Source organism: Corapipo altera, unplaced genomic scaffold, assembly GCF_003945725.1.
Source record: "Corapipo altera isolate COAL_440 unplaced genomic scaffold, ASM394572v1 1, whole genome shotgun sequence".
Taxonomy (NCBI): domain Eukaryota; kingdom Metazoa; phylum Chordata; class Aves; order Passeriformes; family Pipridae; genus Corapipo; species Corapipo altera.
In genome coordinates, this window is record NW_020884873.1 from 22,645,200 (window position 1) to 22,667,315 (window position 22,116).

At 40.5% G+C, this 22,116-nt stretch overlaps 1 protein-coding gene and 1 pseudogene across 4 annotated transcripts in view; both read right to left on the reverse strand.

The window, feature by feature from the left end:
- Positions 1-22,116, reverse strand: part of CRADD (CASP2 and RIPK1 domain containing adaptor with death domain) — an 81,331-nt gene that overhangs the window by 14,145 nt on the left and 45,070 nt on the right. The gene's annotated exons all lie outside the window — the stretch shown is intronic.
- On the reverse strand, positions 15,553-17,153 carry LOC113955244 (annotated as a pseudogene).

Sequence of the window (22,116 nt, forward strand, 5' to 3'; positions counted from 1 at the left end):
TATATCCTTGACAATAAGGACGTGTCTGACATCACAGCAACCTCCTAGAGGTAACAATGGAAAGGTAATCTTAAAATCTTTAAAAAGGCAATTTTAAATCTTGAAATGTTTGCTTAGGTAAACATCTTTTTAGTTCTACAAACTCAGAAACAAATCAAGTGGCTTTTTTCATAATGCTGAAAATTTTAGCACTGGAACTGTAAACATCAACATCTTTATCTTTCTTCCTTCTTCAGATGAAACTGTTATGTATTGTTTGACTTTATTAAAGAAATTAAACACATGCTGCAATGAACCTTCTAACAGATTTTAGTGCTAGACAGGGATAAGTGCTTTGAGTTTCACATTCAATATGTTACCTAGTTTTGTGTGTGTTCCTCAGAGAAGGGTTAAATGACCAGGAAATAGATGTGAGGTTAACACATTCTGCAGGAGTGGCCTCAGATTTCCCTTTGAGGAAATGCGCCACACCACATCAGTGTATGCAAACCCAACTGTGTTCTGCACAAACCACACAAACAGTGCCCAGCTACCTCGCTGGGCCTTCCACTTGCACTTCAGTATGTGTAAACATGCTAATGAAAGAGGGTTCATGTGCAAGTTTACAAGTTCAAGTGCAAAAGACAAATGAAGATTTGTTTGCAAACCTTTGTTTTTCTCTTATTTTGGGAGATTCCAGTTTTCTAAGTCTATTATACAGTCTAGGAGTTGCATCCTAAAGCCACAAGACTGACCTACTTAAGCATCTTTATTCAGTTTTGTTGATTGAAAATGGGGGCTTCTTGTCTACTTGAAAGAGGTTGACAAGCACATGAAGGTACTGCTACGACTCAGGCTTTTCAAGACACGCTATTTACTAGGCATTATTTAGTGATACTGTATTTGAAACATTGAGAACTTCAGAAACCTCATGAAAACTCTTTGCTCAAGGCATCTTGGAATTTATAGATGTATAAAGGTTTTCACTTCCAAAAATTGCCAGGTGGATAGGGATAGTCAAACTGAAAACTGAAGAGCTTCAATGTTTTCAGGAAGGTCTGTGAAGGCAGATTGTGAGACTTGGGACAAGAATCCCCGGATCACCTCAAGCCACAACTACTTTTTAATCAATCCAGGTCTTAAGCATTTGACAAAGAGACTCAACAAACCCCTTCTGTAAACCAAGCACAGATAGTAGAACCCATTTTACTGTTCTTTGTGTCATACAATTATTTCCACATGCAAGTAGGGAAACACAGTCAACCAAAGATACCTGTGTCTGTAAGTGAGGCAGGAGCACAGCTTTTACAGGGAGCAAAAGTCTGTTTGAAACAGCTGAACAAAAGCTTGATGAAGGAATTTCAAACAACATGTGAAATTGTCTCAGATACACAAGTCTAAAAAAATTGTAGCTCTGTAAACCCACAGAATGCTACTTTAAAGACAGTTTCATTAAGAAACATAGCTTGAGAGTATCTATCAAATAAGATCAGAGCTACATGCAGGGACAGCAGGAGGCAGCTGAAGCCATCTGTGGCACAACTCTAGTACTCATTGGTCTCTGACCCCGAGAAAAATGATAATTACTACATGAATACACACATTAGACCAAAAGGGAAGCTACATATCTCTACTGGAAAGAGACGGAGAGAAGTCCTTGGGTTTTATGCAGTGGTCTACAGCCCTGTATGTCCCAGTCTGATATACTTTGTTAGACTGACAACACAGCTGTGGCTTTAATTTTGAAGTCCACATTTTTCTGTGGGAATCATTAAGTATAACATACTTGTCTTGTTCAACAGAAAAACAAATCTGTCTCTACTTTTTTATTCCTCTGAAGCCTTAATTTGATTGTGCAACATTCACTTTAGAAACATATTTGAAGATGTTTCAGATATGACCTCATTTGTACACCATCCCAAGCTTTCCAGGAACTCTGAACCAACAGCTTCCTAGCCTGTCTTGTATCTGAACTACTGTGTTTCATGGTTTTCACACAACACTGTCTGGAAGCTCCCCATGCAATTAGCCTTGTTGAGCTAAATACAAACATGTATGGAGGAGAGTTTGCAATCTCAGGTTGTGAAAAAGGCTTTCTATGTATTAGTTTATGTACACAGAGATTGCCATGATTATGTTCAAATAACTCCAAAGAGCTAGACCTACATAGGTGAAAAAGGAAAAGCACCAGAGGAACCAACAGCCCAGCAGCTCATTCATGCTGGATTTCCTACTCATGGCCACTGCTTTTCAAGGTGCCCATCATCAGATGCCAATGGAGCCCTGCTTCACCTCTGCAGTTTTAATCAGAGAAGCTAACTGACCAGGTCCCAGAAATGCAAATAATAATTTGACCCAAATAATCTTGAGTAAGGAATTGAGCTTACTCAATATGGAATATGGAAATCCCCTGAGGTACTGATAACCAAAGGGATCAGATAATCAAAGAGGTAGTTATTTCATCTAGAAAGGTTGAAATGTTATGGAGACAAATATCCACCTCACCACTATTCTGCCAGTTGCTTCACGTGGAATTTAAGGCATTTGGTTTAATATGGAAAAAACATACCTTTGAGTCAAATTCTGATGTTTGCATTTACACAAAGTGATAGATTTTCCAAGACAGTTTGCAGTGTAGATTCCTTCTGGTCTCTCACTCTTAGCACTGACTTGGTCTATTCCCACCATCTGCCACCTCCTCCATCTCTCTTCTATGCCCTGCCTCATGTTGCAGCTGCTGGAGGACTCTGGAGCTGGGACAAGGTGCTACCACCATGTCTGTCCACCACAGACAACTGGTCTGTCTCCCAACCCATGCTGGGCAGGCATGCAGCCCTCCCACTGGATGGGCGGACTCGTCTGTGTTAAAGGTATGTTGCAAGTTTTTCCATAACAAAAATTCCCTCCTACTTCTAAAAAATGCATTTTTTTTTCTTTTTTTCTTCCTTCGCCAGCTTTTTCTCTCATTCCCTGCCCACTTTTTCGAGCAGGAAGGAGAATGACAGGGAGAATAATGATTTCCTCAGCTTCTGTTGGAAAAAAACCACAAAAATTTTCCACCAAGACAGAATCTTTTTTCTGTTTTGTTTTGTTTTGATTTTTTTCCCAGTGAGATTCAGAAGCCATTTTTTTAATTTAAAATTTCCTAAAGAAGTGTCCAGTTAATACTGTCATTTGGTGTGGAAGGTAGCAGAGACCTAGTATCTGTTTCGTTTAGCACAGATCCCATCCTTAAGTGTGGCAAGAGGTCAGCTTGAATTTTTCTCTTGAATTGTATCTTTGCAAACCTCTTCTCAGGGTTTCGGTTGTATGAATCAAACTCCATAGCCCAATGAATCAAACCCCGTAGCCCAGTAAGGATGCATAGCTCATCATGCTTTCCTTCTGCCAGTTGGCTCTGCACATCCCCAGTGTTAATCTCCACTGCCTCCACGTGTTCTAGAAGGAGGGAAGAAAGCACTGGTAAGCAAGGAGAGGACTGGAGCGGCCAAAAGCTGCAGCAGCCTTCCCATGAATGGAAGAGAGCATCGCAGGTGGGTGCAGCCAGTAAAGGAGAAGAAAAGTCATCGAGGCCATTGATTTGCCAATGGCATTGATGGGCAGGGGTCTGAGCAGCTTTGGGACCCTACAGTCACTGACAAGAACAGTCTGTGTATACATGGCACACTGTCTCGGTTTCAGCTTACGAGTCAACCTTGTTTAGGGTGTGCTTTGTCTGAGCAGATGGCAAAGCATGACAACTGCTGGGCTAAGATTTTGCTGCCAAACCAGCCTCCAGCTGTTTTCAAAACTAAAGACTGCTGCTCTCTTTACCAATGCAGAAATAGCCATCTCTCTAATTCCCTCCTTCAACGTATTATTTATGTATTACAGGAGCATATACCTAGCCAGACTATAGAATTAACATTACCCAATTTTTAATTAACTACCTACAACACTCTTCCTGATTGAACTGGTGGTGGTGTTGGAGGGTTGTTGGGGGTTTTTTTGAGGCTGCCATGAAAATCTGAATTCCTAGGTAGAAACTCACTTGGTGAGCCTGAACTACCAGGTGTAGAAGATGACCCGTTGCTCTGGCTATACCATGTCTCCCATGAAAAAAAAAAGAAAGCCTGTGACACAGAAACAAGCCCAGACCTTGTTTGCAATAGCAAGTACATAAGGCAGAACGGTACCAGAAAAGATAGTGACAGAAACACTACTGACTTAGTTTATTCCTTCAGCAGCTGGGTTTTTTTCACTTATTTTTATCCAGGAATGTCCTAGGTTGTTAACTGACTGGGACCCTTCCAGCAGTCTCCAAGGTCTCCCTTGCGACCACAGGGCAGCGTAACTTCCTTTGAGTATCCCTCCTTCTGACAGCACAGCAGGACTCATTTAGCACAGTGAGATGTAACTCAACGCCACCCTGACCCAGCAGCAGGGTGTTGGCCTCCTAAAACTCAACAATTACCTACAAAACATGAAATAAGTGAAAGTCCAGTGACCATTGTTGGCACAAGTAAAATCCAGACAAACCAACACAAATAAAGCTCCTGGAAACATGATGAGTTCTGGGGACAACCAACCATCATCCTCTTTCCTCTGTGACTGAGTCTGCTTGCACCTGGAAACAGGAGTGGAAGAAACACCCCACCTGTGGGCGTGCACACACACGCGCGCGCGCACACACACACACACACACACACACGTACTTCTCAGCAGACCACCAGCAAATGTTGATCCAGCAACTGCAGCTGGAACACAGCAAGCCTATACCAATTATAAAACACCATTGGGTCAGATGTTACAGTGTCAGCTCAAATTAGGCATCATGAAGCAAGCTTCGGCCAAGCCAGCAGTTCTCCTTAGCTACAGTGAGCCTTGAGCTGGGCTGTGTGGAATTGCTGCTTTCCACATGGAACGCCTCATTCAGAACAGGAGCTGTCACAGCAACTGCAATAGTAGTGCTCGTTTTTCATGTGATAAGCTGTATTTAGAGTGGGAAAGTATTGCTCTGTGAGCTGAAAAGCAAACCAAACAACAAGCGATAAAGCCATGTGCTTCAGGCCAAAGGTTTTAATATCTGGTGTTAGTCCCATTTCCCAGAACAAAGGATAGTTTATACATATTATAGACATTTTCTGTCTGAAGTAACACTAACACATAATCTCTTTATTTACACAGGACATGAAGTGTCCTGTACCCCCACCCACAGGTCTGAATCTAGATCCACCCTGCTGTTGTTTGTGGGTGTGTTGCAGAACCGATGGGGCCTGATATTCTGCAACATCAGCCAGAAAAGACAATGTGTGTCCTTCCTCACAGGGCTCCAAGATCCAGACTGATTTTAATAAAGGAGAGGGCAGGGAGAGGGGAGAATGGTAGATAGATATGTGGCAGAATTAAAAACTTAGGATTTCTGGAGTCTTTATTACATGCTGTAATTGCAAAATCATGCTTTCTGTCTTCTGCATACACACCTTTTTTCTCCCTTCATCTTGGAGATGAGTTCCCTAAGCTTACCTTACTTTGGTTTCTTCCCTCATTTCAAAACCTGACTTCAAAAAAAGATTAGGCCACTGAATGTAGTCTGGACTTTTGCTTCCAAATACTTCTTTCAGCATGGAAAGGACCAACCATGTAATAACCAAGCAAGTCACCCTATTATGCAACAGATGGGAAAACTGTTTGTGCTAGTACACGGTGGTTCGCATTCTTCTGAAGGCTGCTTTCCCCCAGGGAATTCCAGTAATTTGACTGACTGAAGTGTGTTTTGACAAGTTACAACAGTCCAGAAAATCCACCTATGAAATTATATCCTGGTAGTATCTTCCAAAATAAACTGAAAACTTGGTATCACAGCTCATTTGGGAAAGTACTATGCCATAGCTTTCATTTGTTATGAGAACATAGCTTGAGTTTTTGTTGTAGATAACAGGTGGTGTTACACCTAATGAATGATGTGACAATCTTCCCTTGCACCAGGTTTTTGTAGTGGCAGGGGCCCTATGGATCATCTCCTGAAACTGACCAGAATAAAACCACATAGTCTTAATATATTCTTATTTCAGCTACTTTCTTTCACTTTAGGTTACTCCATCACAAAGTCATCAGCTTACCCTGAAGGTTGTTTGTCCATACCCAACAGATAAAGTAATTGAAGAAAATCTGAACAAGCTGCCAGCATAGATGTTGGCCTATTGGAAAAACAGGAACACTGGCAGAATCCAAGGACCAGGTAATATTATGCTGAGAAAGTCTTTTTTACTACTAACATGAGCAGTGCTGGCAGGCCCCAGCCAAGAGCCATATGCCAGGCACAGCACACGGTTCCCATCACTTAGGTTTTCTCTGTTTATTCCACTAATCCACAAGTCTCATACTGGCTTTTGCTTGCCACTGCCATGGAGAGAAAATATTTGACTGGATAGGAAGCTCTTATACATAAAGAATTTAGGATTCAGAGGGCAGTTTTAAAATGCTAGAGGTTAGAACATTTTGAAAAGTGAGTCACAGTAAGCATGGATGGACCAACTCCATTCCGGTCACGGGGCTCAGCTGCAGCCCGGATGAGTTTGCACATCCTGGAGATATCTACCAGGAAGAAAAAGGAGACAGAGGCTGTGAAAAGCATGGAAGTCCCAGACCAGAATATTTCATTTTCCCATATTTCTCTTCCTGAATATCCCGAAACAGAAAGCAGACAGATTTTTTGCAGAAGTTACCAGGATTTATTAAAGACAGGATATTGATATGAAACATTCATGACCCTCAACTTAGCAGTATTTGTCTTGGATGGGGTAACGAAGTAAATTTATTACATATCAGTGCCAAGAAGCTCAAAATAAAAATACAGATTATAGTTCTCAGATTCATCAACTCAAACCAGATATTTTTGAAAAAAACACTCCAGCAGGAAGAATGTAAGTCTCATAAGATACTTGCACTACCAAAGAAACATATGAAATACATATTTTATCCAATAATAGGATACAAAGCAAACTATTAGATTTAAAACCCCTGACACAAAGGCAGCCTGTGAAGACACGAGAAGGAGACCTCTTGTCATGTTATTCCAGGTGTGGGGTGCGCAGAGGAAGATATATATGTTAGACACCGGCAAAGCAAGCAGAGATTTTATTGCATCTTGAGTTCATGATTTTACGAGACTTGAAATAAATTGATAAAGCATGGATAAAGCAAGATAGAGAAATACTGCCACTTGTTGGGAAGTCATGCTTTGGAATAGGCTCAGACAGATCACAGCCATAGCAAACCTTCACATCACACCTTCACACCTACCCTGATCATTTAGTCCTGTCTCCTCTTCTGTGTCTGAGCTTCATTTCTTTCTTTAATGGGATGTATCTAGTGGAGAATCAGCCACAGAGAACTGATTTATTAAATTCCTAATGGCAAGATTTGAATAGTTAATTCTGCTTCTGCCACACTCCCCACAAAAGATCTCTCTTCGAAATGCTCCCAGAACTTGCCTGTGTGGCATCTGCATGGTCTGCATGGCTCCAGGAAGAGCTAACACACCATAGGCTGTGAAAGAAGGAACTCGTATGTCCTTAGGTATGATTGAAGGCATTGCCGCTACTGGAAATTTCCATAAATTAGAGTGTAATGGACCAACGCTTTAACAACTCATCTCTCCTCATTTAAAGACATACTACCAAGGGGAAAAATGTATTCTGCCAAGGATTTCCAGGGTTTCCAATTCTCACTTCTTCCATCTCATCCTCAGGAAAAACAAAGCAAAGCAAAAAAAAAAAAAAAAAAAATTCTCCCCCAAAACAAAGAAAAATTAAACAAACATAAAAAGTAGCACCAGAGTGTTTCTAATTGCCTTCCAAAATACAACAAACAAAAAAGCATTTAAAATTGCTTTAGTTTGGGGAAGTTACTAACCATGAGATCTCTAGTGTGTGTCTGTGTTTAATAGAGAATGTAATGGAAAAAAAAATAGAACATTAGTGACCATCCAAGAAAGATTTCATGAAAAACAGGGTGGAAGGGAGTTTGTTTGGATTTAATGTTTCCCCAGAATCATCTCTAGTCCAAACATTACACCACAGGTCAAAGGGAGGGGAGCCAGAAAGTGAAACATTTTAAAAATAACCCCTAAAAAGGAAAGTGAAAGTGGCCAGTCTAGTTAGAATCATAGAATTATTTGGGTTGAAAGGGACCTTAACGATCATCTAGTTCCAACCCCCTGCCATGGGCAGGGACACCTTTCACTAGACCAGGATACTCAGAGCCCCATCCCACCTTGAACACTTCCAGGAATGAGGCATCCATATCACTGGGAAACCTGTTCCAATGCCTCACCACCCTCACAGTAAAGAATTTCTCCCTAATATCTAATCTAAACCTACCCTTTTTCAGTTTGAAGCCATTCACCCTTGTCCTATCACTACCTGGTCTTGTGAAAAATCTCCCTCCAAGTTCCACCTTTTGCGACCATGAAATGCAAATTTTGTGATAAAAACCATATTTGGGCTCTGGTACCATCACTGAGCCTCAGTAAATACTGCAACCTACACTTGGGAAGTACAACAGAAAAATACAGGTTCAGCTTGTAAAATTCTTCCTGACTGGTACTACAACTTATAAGTAAACTTATATTAAAATATTTTGGTTTGGAACTGACAGCTTAAAATGCTACAAATTGTCCTCAGGCCTCTTTTGTAGCCCTTCCAAGATGCCTCCTTGCAGACAGAGATGTTCAGCAAAGCACTCATATGAGACCAACTGCCACCAAGATCAGAAAAACTGTATGGGGCAGCTGTCTTGGTAATATTTTATAGTCACAAGGTTCATCTTGCCAGTCTGTTGCACACACTGTAATACTCACTTTACTTAGGATGTTCCTTCCAACTGAAGGAAAGTAACCTGTTTAATGCCTGATAATGCTCAGACACCACATCCTGATGTTCGTGTAGGTTCATTTCTCCTTTATGGCATTTTCTTGGGCCTCAAGGTCGAAGTTGCTGAGGGAAGAGAGAAGGATGGTGATGAGCACTATGGCAATGGAAAGCAGTCACACGTCCTAGTAGATTCTCATATGCAACCCCTGCAGTTCCACTCAATGCCTCTCAAATTGGCAAGATCACAAAATGCCTGCAAGGCAATTTTTCTCTCTTCTCCAGCTGCTCTTGGAGACAGAGATGTGTGCCATTTAATAGGGAACCAGAGGGTTAAGCATTAAATTGCCTGAAAGACAGCGCCCTTGAGGCACACAGAAGCTAAATATCTTAACTGAAGAAAAGACAATTCCAAACTTCTTGTCAAGCACCATTGAGGAAGAAGTGATCTTACTAGAGGAAGAAATGACCAGCAGCTTGAAGCACTGAAGCAAGAAGTATAAGCTTTAGGGAAAAATTCTGACACAGTCCCAGAGGATGCTGAGAAGAGCTTTGAAAAGCTAGTCTCTCCTGAGGCTCACGAAGCTGAAGGGAAACTCCTTGAGAAGGCAGGGTAGTTGGCACCTACCTACTCTGATGTGTCATCTTGAGGGAAAAGCTGTAGCCTGATAGAGTAGAAAAGAAAAAAGATGAGAAAAGACAAGTTTTGTATTTTGGAATTGACTCAGATTGGGATACCTACTCCAATACTTCAAGCTGAGCACTTCAGGCTTCAGAAGCAAGCAAGCTCTGCATTTCTGTAGAGAAAAAGGGAAATGTGAACAACACTCCCTGGAAAAGATGCTGATGAAAGGTATTGTGTTTTGTGCATAAAAAGACAAAACTCCTCCAAACAGCTAAGGGTTCAACAGAGGTCTGAACAAATGAAGAGTGGGAAATTCAGCTTGGAAGACTTCAAAGACTGATTTTTATGGGACTTTCAGAGGCTTTCCTGAAGGCTAAGGCTCCCTCGATCCTGTGCATAGGGTGAGAGAGACTTCTGAGAGCATGGTCCAATAGCTGGCAAACTGAGCAAGAAATAAAGAAATGAGAAATGCTGAGCCATACATCCCTTGATAACATGAGAGCCTAACACAGAGTCACAAGGAGGTATGTCTCCATTTATGGTTCTCAGCCTAGAATCCTCTTCCAGAGCTGGATAAATACATGTCAAAAGCAAGCAAAGTCACAGTCCTTGCAATGAGATATGAAGACTAGTGCTGCCACTCACGCCTTTCACCCAACATCCCCACACACTCACAATTCATTTACAAGGAAGTTTGAAACCACACCTCTCAGTTCCCAGAAGACTGCGCTAACCTCTCTGTCCCTGCAAGTGAAGTAGTTCCTCTGGCTGCCCTTGGGCACCAAAAGCATGCAGGTGTTCTAGTCTCCTGCCTCAGTGTTCACAGTCAGTGGTTGATCAAGGGTCTGCAAATGACTAGTGAAATTCTCAATATGAGCAGCAAAAGGAGATGAGTCTTGAGCAGGCTGCAGCAGAGCTTCCTGTCCCAGCACAGTCAGCGGAAGCAAGGGAGGAAATGGGAAAATTGAGTCAATTAAGGAAACCATCCTGGCCAGGAATGTCTTTGGTTTCTTAACTGCCTGATTTAAAAAGAAAAAGAAAACAAACAAAAAACCCAAGAAACAAAACCTCGACCAAACAAAACCACAAAAGAAGAAGAAATTAAAAAAAGGCTGTGGTAGAAAAGGCACAGTCAGTCAATTAGTTAGCAATTTCCAGCTCAAGTATTTCCATAAGTGCTTGGCAGTGTTTTCTAAGGGACATCTCCTCCCAGTGAAAGATTTCTTAGATGTCAGAGAATTCCTCTTGATGACAAACTCTCCTCAGTCAAGCTCCAGTCTGGGCAATTTCCCTTCGGAAGCCCTCACAACCTGTTAATTTGTTCAAGCATTCTGAGTCTTCTTAAAAGAAAAGCCACTTGGCTATCAGTCACATTTCCGAACCTGGTACACTGGGAGAGACAGTGCTGAAGTGTAGGAAAATTCCCAAATTTAAGATACCGGGAACATACTACATGATTGACCTGGATACTCTACCTTTACAGAAAACATTTACACAATTCCTTGGTGTCCCCCAAACAGGTCTACACATAAGTTGTGCTTAAGAATAATTTTGTCTGTTATTGAAATTCAGTCTCATATGGATTATAACTTGGCAGCTGAAAGCTGGTAGTTCTTACACAGCAAAGTATATGGGTATAAGTAAAGAGAAATATGGCAATCTTTTATATTCTGATAATCTAAACTCCCCCTGAACTTCTAAAATCTAAATAACTTGATATTTGGCCACTGCTTTCAATTTAGACATGTTTTCCTAAAGAAACTATTGTGGGTTTTTAGTCAATGGTGTGAGCTCAGTAGAGATTTACAAGATAAGGAATTCATGACCTGGTTCTGCAAGCAGGCAGCAGTATATTCCGCTTATTAAAACCATTAAAGCATATTTGAACATCACAGCGGTTCTGCCATCTTCTGCGCTGTTGCTGAATGGCTATGTCCTTTGAGATTACCTTCCATAATTTGCACATTAACTAAATCAGCCTTGCAGGTTTGTTGGAAATCTAGAAGGCTTTAACAAAAAACTAGAAGCTGTTTCCCCCAATTCATGTCTTCCCTCCAAGCCAGATGCCCTACAAGTCAAGCAACGCACATATGAACACAACATGACTTAGTCCAAACTGAAGAGCAGAATACAGCCAAACTCTAATTACTAATTCTAGAGCAGAGCATACTCCCACAAAGGGACATACAGGCCAGCCAGCATACAAGCACGATTATGAACACTAATGACAGAGACAAATTTTAATGATGGTACATAGGTGTCTGCATTATGAAACAATGTCTAAAAATATCTACTCATTTATTCCCAAACTTCAAAAAGTGGTTACTATGCCAGTAACAGAGGATCTGCAATCACAGCATTTGGTGGCTTTGCCTTATTTTTCTTTGTTGGTTATGCCAGCAAATCACATATGAGGACAGATGATAAATATTCCTCATATTGGAGAATGCTCTAATGCTTTCTGATAGAGAGATCTAAATTATGCAGTTTCTCTTTCTTTGTGTGTGTGTGTTTTGAGGTTTTTAGCTTTGAAATGGGAAGTGAAGTGCTCATCAGCTGCAAAGTGTTCCTTTAATATCATCCATGCAACAATTACCTCTGCAGTAACCATCATTACATTAAATTATAGGCTATCCTTTCTCAGCTCAGTGTGAAGACTAGCTGTAGAATAAAACAAGAGAAAAAACCCAACCCACTGAAAAGCCATTATACAGTACTGTGCCTACACCACTGAGGTAAATATACTTCCTGCAGGGAAACAGAGTATCATTTAAGAACTGCCTGTCTTTGTTGAAAGTCTTAAATGAAACTTAAGTGAAGCCCCCTCATCTATTCCAATATTCATTCCACTGTAATGATGCAGTGCTATTGCTGAAAATACATACATATTACTGTGTAATTCATGAGTACACAGTCATAAGGAGCTAAATAGTGAAGATAATTTTGCTTTCAGCATTTTCTTAATTTTTAATAATTTTCTTAGCAACCCAAACATTTTCATGAGGTCTTTTTCAGTACTGAGCAGGGGTTTATATATTCCACTACTTTCTCTGAATAACCAGTAATAGCTTGGGGGTTTTCTGCTTAATTTTAAAGATATATTTGTACTTGCTGGCTTTTAACAAGCATATTTACCTATTGACATTCTGAGGTTTTAAAGTGAAATTTGTTTTGAAAGGTAGCTTATCGAAACAACATTCAAATTTTGCATCTTTTATGTCTCAGTGACTTCCAGATAAAATTAATTCCATTTACAAATTATAGACTTGGGGTATTTTTTTTGGTGGTGTCTTTTCTTAACTCTCAGCCTGTTTGACTGCCCAGGAGCTGAAAAATCAGCTGCACTTTTTCTGATTCAGTCTTTAATACTCGTAGTTACAACTGTGCAGGACAAAACATACATTCAAGGAGAACAGGGCAGTGTAAGTAAAGTCAGACTCAGTGTAAGTAATAACTCAGAAGAGAGTTAACTTGGTGACGCTGAATAGAAAGCAGTTCATAGCTATGCATGTATTTCAGCGTGCTGGAAAAAAAAAGGCATCAGAAAGTTTCAAGATTTTGTGGGCAAGGCATGTTCCTTGTTGATAGATAACTCTGTAGCAATGCCATGAGCAGCCACAGCACCGTGAGCAGAGATAGAGAGAGGATGCACAACAGAAGTGGACACTGATGGAACTGAATGGAAAGACGAGGAGTCCTGCTCCAGGATCCACAGCCCGAGAGCACAGCTTGAATAGTGAATGACAAATCTCCATGTCCTTGGACAGGGAAGGTAGGGTAGAGGGCAGACAGCTCCCTATCTGTAGCAGTGTCCCACCCCACACTGGGCTCTGTGTTGCTGCAGCCTTGGGTTCATCCATCCAGTTATAACTTTGTAAAGTTCTGGCTAAGTTGGACCACTAATAATGACCATGTGAATGACCAATACATTCACTGTAAAGAACGCGGAACTGCTTTTGCTGATTGACGTATATTTAGGCTGTGAAGCAAGTACCAGCTGCTGATGCCTCAACGGACAGAGGGTATTGCCAACTCTATCCCAGCCAGTTTGTATCTCTGAAAGAGGTCATGGCTTTTTCTTCAGCCTTTAGAAATCTTGTTGGAAATTGGGGGAACTGTGTGAGAAAGAAAAGGACCACAAGTAACAAGATAATGATCAGTGTCCCTGAACTCATGCTCTTGGAATTAAAATGTTGCTACTGTTGACACCTTTGGCAGCAATGAGATGCATCACAGGAAACCCCACTAATGTTTATCAGTTCTCTATCAGCTTCTCATGAATTTCCCTTCTACTCCGCAAGTTCACAAGTTTATTTTTAATTCCTGAAAGTGAAGAGCTAACAGAGATACTCCGTACTGAGAGCATCGTTTTTTGAGTTTGAGAGCTCTTATATTTCCAGTGAAACAATGAATAAGCATCTACCTGATTTTCATGTCAAGCATGACAGAGATAATGTACATCAAGATCTCCACTGTGCATTTTTGATAAAAGTGACAATACAATACCATATTTATGGTTTAGAATTCCAAAGCATCCCTAGCATGGGATATCTTCTAAATGCCATGTCGAAAACTACATACTCAACTGAGCTTCTCAAATTATCCTGGAAACATCAATGACCAAATCATTGACTGGGGTGCCAGTGAGCGAAGCAGGAACACTTCCTGTAGGAGTTTAACGCATCTGTCAACTGAGAGAACACAAACCAGCATGAAACCTTTTATGTAAATCTGCCACTAAAATAAGGAGCAGCTGCACTAAAGCGAGAGCTTTAAGGAACACAGACAACATCTAGCAAACAGCAGCGCATTCATGAATGTCAAGGTATCTCAGAGCACAACAAAGCATATCTAGATTGTTATAACTGGATTTTATTTCAGGTCATGTAGCACTAATGGCAACAATCCTTAACAAGAATACTTCTTAATCATCATGTTTATCACAGCTCCTAGACAATAGGAGAGATGACATTGCTGCATTTTTTTAGGACACAGCACAAAACCCAAGAAGATAACATATTCTAGGCTATTTCCAGTTTCTTTTCTTTCTCTTGGGTAGAACTTACAATTTTTACATTGCAAGACAGTAGGAATTTAATTGTATTACATTTGAAACCATGTGGAGGAATCATACACAAAACTGTACTGTGGAGAAATTGATTAGTACTTTCATTTATTTATTTGCAACAGCCAAAAATAAGCAGATGACAGGAGAAAGGACAAATCTGAAGTCTAATAAAAATAACTGGTTGGATACATGATTTGATGGATTTTGTTCCTCTCGAATAAAGTATCTTTGATATTAGCTTTGACATAAATGGTATTAATCTTTGTGGTATCATCTCATTAACATACTTCTGAATATTTAAATTACTAAAACTTTCTCTTTAGATAGATACATGTAGGTATTAAAATTTTTTGCTAGCTTTCAGATAACTAATCGATGAGAACTGGCTTAGACTGTATGCTTGTGTAAGTTTCGAGTTGGCTCTCCGCCAAATTGCTGAGACCCAGAATAAAGCCTACTCCCCAGAGAGGGAAGAAAAAAACCTGAACAGCCAAAGCTCCCGAGGAGGAAAAATGGGAAAAGGGAAGGGGAAAACAGGGATTAAAAAAACCCACTAAAACAAATATCCTCCAAATACACACCATTACTATAGAGCTAGTGAATAAATAAAAAAAATCGAATTAAATACTTCCCTGAATGAGACAGCAGAACTAACTCCCCATGCCTCCCGAAGGGAACAGAGATAATGGCAGGTCGGAGCATACAGGCCTTGGCCTATACAAGCAAAAACCGTCAACGGAGAGATCTGCTGCCTTCAGCCACCAGAAGAGCAAAGAGAGCGAGCTCTCTTATCTACACCTTATTTATATGTTGTGTTACGGAAAGGGATGATATGGAATACTTCCTTAGATTTCTGACCCTGTTGCTAAGGAAGGCCTAAAAAATCCAAAAGCCAACCCACTACAATGCTCTCTGTAGAGAATTTCTGTATGTTCCTCATACAGAAACAAATAATAGTTTGAAATATTTAGCCATACGTTTGGATGATTTTTTTTTAAAGGTGATGGTTATCTTTATCTTCCAGGCAGCTACAGGATAATAGCAACAGCAAACACATTGACAATGCAGTTCATTGTTTGGTTTTCCCATCTCACTGCACAGGTTCCATCAGTTGTGGCATCCCAGAAACACGACCTTGTTGTGTGAAGACCAGCTCCACTCCTCTGCATCACTGCATAGGTAACTATGTACTTGTATGTTTTTTCAAGTTTCACCAGATATGTCAGTGACTGCTCCACTATAGCAGCAGTCCAGTGGTTGACTTTATTGTGATTGTAATCTGCCTTGCCTAAAACACTTTCTATGCACTCCTTAACTATGTTATGGGTCTCATCAGCATTGAAGATCATCTTGTCGTTGGTCCATCTTACTACCACAGAAAGAAAAGGGGAGTTGTAACAGGATCACATTTGCTTTATTCCTTCATATCCTCATTGGAAAGACAAGCAGACACACAGAGTAGGAGTGACCCTGACAAACAATACCATTAAAAAAACCTTTCCCAAATTGACACATACCTACTGCAGGATGGGACAGTACCACATAATTGAAGAAAAAACAATGTGCCCTCTGCTTTCCAAAGAAGCAGAGTGCAAATTATGCACTGAACTCACCCTTAATGCACATCAAGCTTGACACTGCCTGGCACATACAGATGTACCCTGGGTGAAATCTTGGCGTAACTGAAAGATCCTACGATCTCTGAATAACTCAGATTGGAAGGGGACTCAGAAAATTCCCAGTTCAACCTTCTGCTCAAAGTAGAATGAGCTGTGAAATCAGATCAGGTGAGTCTTGAAAACCTCCAAGAACAAAGACTGTGCAGCCTCTCTGGGCAGCCACTACTTAATCATCCTGGTGGAGAAAAGGTTTCTCCCTAAGTCCAGTCAGAAATCCTCTTGCTTCAACTTACATCTGTTTACTTTTACTCTACCACTCTGCATCACTGTGAACAGCCTGGTTCCCTCTCCTCCATTGTTCCCACACAAGCAGTGAGGGGCAGCTGTCAGGTCCCTCTGAAACCATCTTTTCTCCAGGTTGAACCAGCCCTAGTCCCTCAGCCTCTCCTCACATGGCAGGTTTTCCGGCCCTGAACCATCATGGTGGTTCTTTGCTGAACTCATTCCAATTTATCAACGTCTTTCCTGTGCTCAAGGGGCCAAAACCAGCCACAGTATCTAGATGTGCCCTCCTGAATGCTGAGGGAGACAACCACTTCCCTTCATCTACTAACTCTGCTTCTCTTAAAAGAGCTCAGGATGCTGTCAACCCTCTTTGCTACCAGAGCACTGTGCTGGCACGTTTGCCTGCTGTTTATCACATCCCTACATTCCCTTTCAGCACAGTTGCTCCCTACAGTCAGTTGCTTGTATTGCCTTTTTCCCGGATACAGGACTCCACATTTGGCCCTACTGTATTTCCAAAGGTTCCTGTTAGCCCACTTCTCCAGCCTGCCCAGGTCCCCCTGAATGGCAGCCTTGTGCTTTAGCGTACTGACTGGTTCCCCCAGTTTGATGTCATCTGTATACCTGATGAATGTGCATCTGATCAGGTCACTGATGTTAAACAGAGCATGTCCCAACACAGACCCTGTGCTATTCCACTTGTCACAGGCCTTCAGGTTGAGCATGACCCAATAACCACTAAAACAGTCCAATCCAACTTCACACCACCACATAACAGCAGATTGCATTCCTTAAACAAAACTAAGTGGGTTTACAACAGCAACATCCCAAACTGCTTTGTGGGCTACAGTAAGTTTCAAAAGCTCATTAAAAAAATGTGTTCTTATCTTATTTGAAACTGAGTCTGTGAACATTAAAAGCCGATATCTGTTCAGAGAATATATAATCTTCTTCAAATTATTATTTGTCCTCATACTTCCCTTTAAGTCATAATTTTATATTTAGGACATATCACCATGTCAGCAACACTCAGTATAAACAAAGGAACAGAAAGACAGATGCAAGCCACCCTTGAGCACAGGTGCTTACCACAAATACCTTAACAAGCTGCTTATAAGGAAAACACAGTAAGGAAAAAATTAGCTTTTTTCCTCACTCTACAATTTGCCAAACTCACAAAGCATGTTCTAGAGGTTAAGTAAAATTGGGTTCAAAACAGATTAGACAATTCAGAGGATAAACTGTCTCCAGCAACTACAAAGCATAGTGATCCAAATGCAGTCTTTGGGTAACACTGAGGACCTTTATGTTCCATCAGTACCTCTTACAAGCCTCTTTCAGAGAAGCAACACTGTGCTAGGCTCTTTTCCCAAATCAGTTCCCAAGTCTCTCTAACAAAGAGAAATGTTTAAAATAGGGCCTCCCATTAAACAAACAAACAAACAACAACAACAAACAAACTCCACAACTTTCCATCAACTGCCTCAGAATTTGATCTTAAGCTCTTGCAGAAAGATCCTACCGTTTTGTCTCAGCTTTCAAAGTACTCCATGCTAGTGTAAAATACCCCTACCAGGCTATGCTGCAATATTAGGCACTGTGACACAAGAAACAACTCAATCCAGAGATTCAAGCCTGGATCTGAATACTCAGAGTAATTACAATAACATCTGCAGAACTTCTAGAAACAGCTATCTCTATTAACAGGTAAAGTCAGCATCTTCTATCAGACAGTATTCCATCCCTCAAGGAGCTAGCCAACTTGGAGAAAAAACCTGTCAATTGCTTCACATAATCATCTTCCAACTCTTTCTACAAATTCTCCTTTGTTATGCTGCCTACAAAACTTAAGAAATATTCAGAGCACAGAGGCGGTGAATTCAGGGCATGCAATCATGCTGACAAATATCACTTTATAATGCACTGTGGACTATGGTGGTTGGTTTGTTTGCTTGTTAAGTAATTTCAGTGGTGTAAATAAGGATTGGGATTTCTGAGAGGCCCAGCAGATTAAGAGTTCTGTTTCCTGGCCTAAAAGACATATAATATCTTTTCCATAACTCAGGAGATGGAATTGTTTCCTGCTAATAAGAGGCAATGAAATGCTTGATGTGCTAACTGGGCAGCTTGGAATGTGTTGAGAAGGTGGGGCAGATAAGATATAGGATGATGAGAGTATTTGGATATGACATTATGAAATAAAAAGTTTGGATAAGATATTTGTAGGGTCATTGTGACATTAATTATATTTAAAATTTAAAAGTGGGGTATATGCAATAAAAGCAGGGTTCATATAATAAAAATCAAATCCTGTGTTTTCATTTATATGGCTTATAAAGTCCATATATGTGGAGCTCCCTCCAAAATGGTGACTCTACCTCTTTATCTCAACAGAACAAGATGATTCAAAATGGAAGTATGAAAGGGATCTCAAAACACCAGGGGAGTTAGGCATTTCAAGAGTACCCTCTTTGATTTCAGTAACAAAGAAAGTTTCTGCTTACACAAACGAGTAACTTCCTTAGGTACCAAATAATTTATTCTTTTCTATGAAAATTTATGCCAAGTACAACTTGGAACAGGAACCATCTGCAAAATGAAGATGACACTTTGCATAATGATTCCTGGTTAGTCCCTAAGCCTATAATAAAATGCATATAGTAAAAACAACAACAAAAACACACCACTTACAATGTGTGACAGTCAAAAACTAAATCTCACAACAAATACCAATTTCCCAACAACGTATTAGTTCCTATCATCTCTTAGCCCTACACAGAAGGATCAAAGCTGTTCCTGTGCCCTGAACAGAAGGTCCCGGGAATTATAATGGATTGATTTCTGAAAAACATTATCAATGCCATTTTTATTTTCAGGTCAGTTATTTAAATAAACAACTTCTCTCATAGTTGAAGTTTCTATAGGTGGGTCAGATAACAGCAGGTAATCTGCTTGGAAATTCATGCCTGAGATTTTTAGAGAAGACTACTGGAGTTCAGTGGGACCTGAATCCCGATGCACTGACATGGTTTTTTGAAGTCTCAGACTTGATTCACAACAGTCGGTTATTTCTGATTCATGGGACTATGGACATATTTCAGCATGATGTCAAACACTGTCACTGCCCCAGTGATTTCAGTGGGAGGATCACAAGTGGTGACAGAACTATGACCTAGCTACTGGAGCTTAAGTGTATTTTCTGCTGTCATAAGAAGATAATTTCACTAAATTATATGGGTTTCTTAATTGCTCCACACATTATTAATTCACAGCTGACTCATCTTCAAGCCTTACACACACCCAGGATCACAAGAAGAAAACAACACGTTGTTATCTGTTTTGCCTTCCATCTGAGGATCAGAGGGTACCTTATCTGCACTGCCATGTCTTTATTAATTAGCCAAATGTTTTCTGCATTTTATAAATAGACATGTTGAGCTACAGTACTTTTCTTCCTTGCCTATCCTCATCTTGCATTTGTTTTTCCACAAAAGTATGACTGAGTTCAACAGAAGTGATGAGGTTCACAGAAGAATTACTGTGCAGAATGTGTGAGTTATAATGTGGGAGGGCAGGTTAAACAGTACCGTCTAACTTCCTACTTCCCCTGCCAACTCCAGCCTTAAAATTGCATTGATGGGATCCTTATCTTCTACATTTCCTGCCCAGATCTTATCACAGGACCATTTTCTGTCTCTTAAGGGGAGTTATGGGGTTCCTCAGCTCCACTGCTGTATGGCTATGCTATGCCAGTGATGAGAACTTTGCTAGGGCAGTTGCTGTGAGTTTCTCCCAGATTTTCCAGTCTTCACATTTTGACTGTGGGTAGATCACCTTGACTTTCTAAATGATTATATCCATGTGTGCCCTATTCAATGTTTTCTGTATACCTAATCCCAGATTTCAAGTAGACATTATACAGGTGCAACACTAGCTGAACTTCAAGGACCCATGCTGGAGTGCTTTTGCAGTGGTACAGCTGGGCTCCCGCACACCCTTGACTGCCCTCAGAGAGAGGGCCCTAGGGACAGGTTACCACTGCCAAAGGATCTCGCTGGCAAAACCTCAGGAGCAGATGCAGAGTGATCTAAAGGCTGAACAACTCTATGTCTTATCAGAAGTATCTATTAGCCACAATCTTCCCAGGGGCATGCTGCTTTTCACCCCATCTCATGATGGATGAGTGCTACAGCAACAGAGGGTGGCGCACTGGATGAGGGACCGTGTGTGAACTAGAGTTAGATGCTGAATACCCCTGGTCTCATCTAAAATTTTGCATTATCACAAGCCATTTTATTCCCAATTGTTGCCCTAGCACTAGGTTCAATTGTGTTGGAATACAGGACAGATTTATGTCTGACTACACTGCATCTACCAGGAAATCTTTTAGTCTTTACTAAATAGAAATATTTAATTTGTCAACCAGCAGTTTCCTCTAAAGGTTAGCAACCTCTCTTATTAAAAATATGAACCCTGCATCTAATTTGAAATTTTCTGGCCTCAGATTCTAGCCATTGACTCATGTTATGCCTTCCGTTGCTGTTAAAGTGACCTTTCAGTAACCTCCTATTCTAGCATCACATATTTTCTCCCCATGAAAGCACTTACATATTACAAATGACCAAAGCTCTAGTTTCATTTTAAGAAAAGAACTCAAACTGTTAAGTTTAACATTCTCCTTAAGTAATGGGAGGTCATGTAAAAAATATCCTGTTGTCCCTCATTTCTTCATTCTCTTAATTAGAGCCAAATGTTAGAAATATCCTTAGAAAGACAGAAATAGGCAAGACATCCCTGCTTGGCCTAGTTACACAGCATGACTCAACAGTGGCCACAGAGTTGCAACACATTAAAACTTTTAAGAAAAAAAAAAGAGCAAGCACTACTTCTGCAGGCAGTGAGCCAAAGCTACCCCCTGTAAATCTAGTATAGAATTGAATGCTTACAAATTATTAACTACCACAGAAGTTAAAAAAATTAACTACAACAAGGAGAAACAAAAATTAGCCCAGTTGGGTACACAAAATCATAAACTCCTGATTTCACTCTGATTTAACCTACAACAAGAAAAAAATTCCAGTGTTATATGGAAGGAAGGTCGTCTTCCCTTTAACGCCTAAAGATTTCATAAATTATTACTGCTAACCTGCTTCATCCAAAGTTCAAGAATAATTTTTGCACTGATTTCATGTCCATTTTTTTTTAATCTAGAATTAAAAAAAACAGCTTGAAAATTTTCACTAATTATTTGCTAAGGTAACTTAAAATACCTTTTTTCATCTTAAAAGTAGCCAGCTTCAGGCTTTAAATTGCACCTGAATTTCACAGTCTATTGAGATTTGAGCAGCTAGTTAGCAAATTCACTGTCTGAGAAAGTAATGCAACAGTGTATTAGCTGTTCTTTTATCCTCAGTGCTTTCCTATCAACCCAATAGCTCAACCTGACAGCCTTCTAAAAGGAGATGACTGCTTGGTGGTGAGGAGAGACCATTGGATGTTGTTTATCTCAACTTCAGTAATGCCTTTGACACAGTTTCCCATAACAACCTAGTAGACCAGCAATGTGGTTTGGTCCAGTAAAGGAGACAGTGAGGTAGACTGAAAATGAACCTGTTGAGCTTTAAGGGTTGCAGTTGGCAGCAAAAAGTCTAACAAGACACAAGTCATTAGCGGCGTACCCCAGCAGAA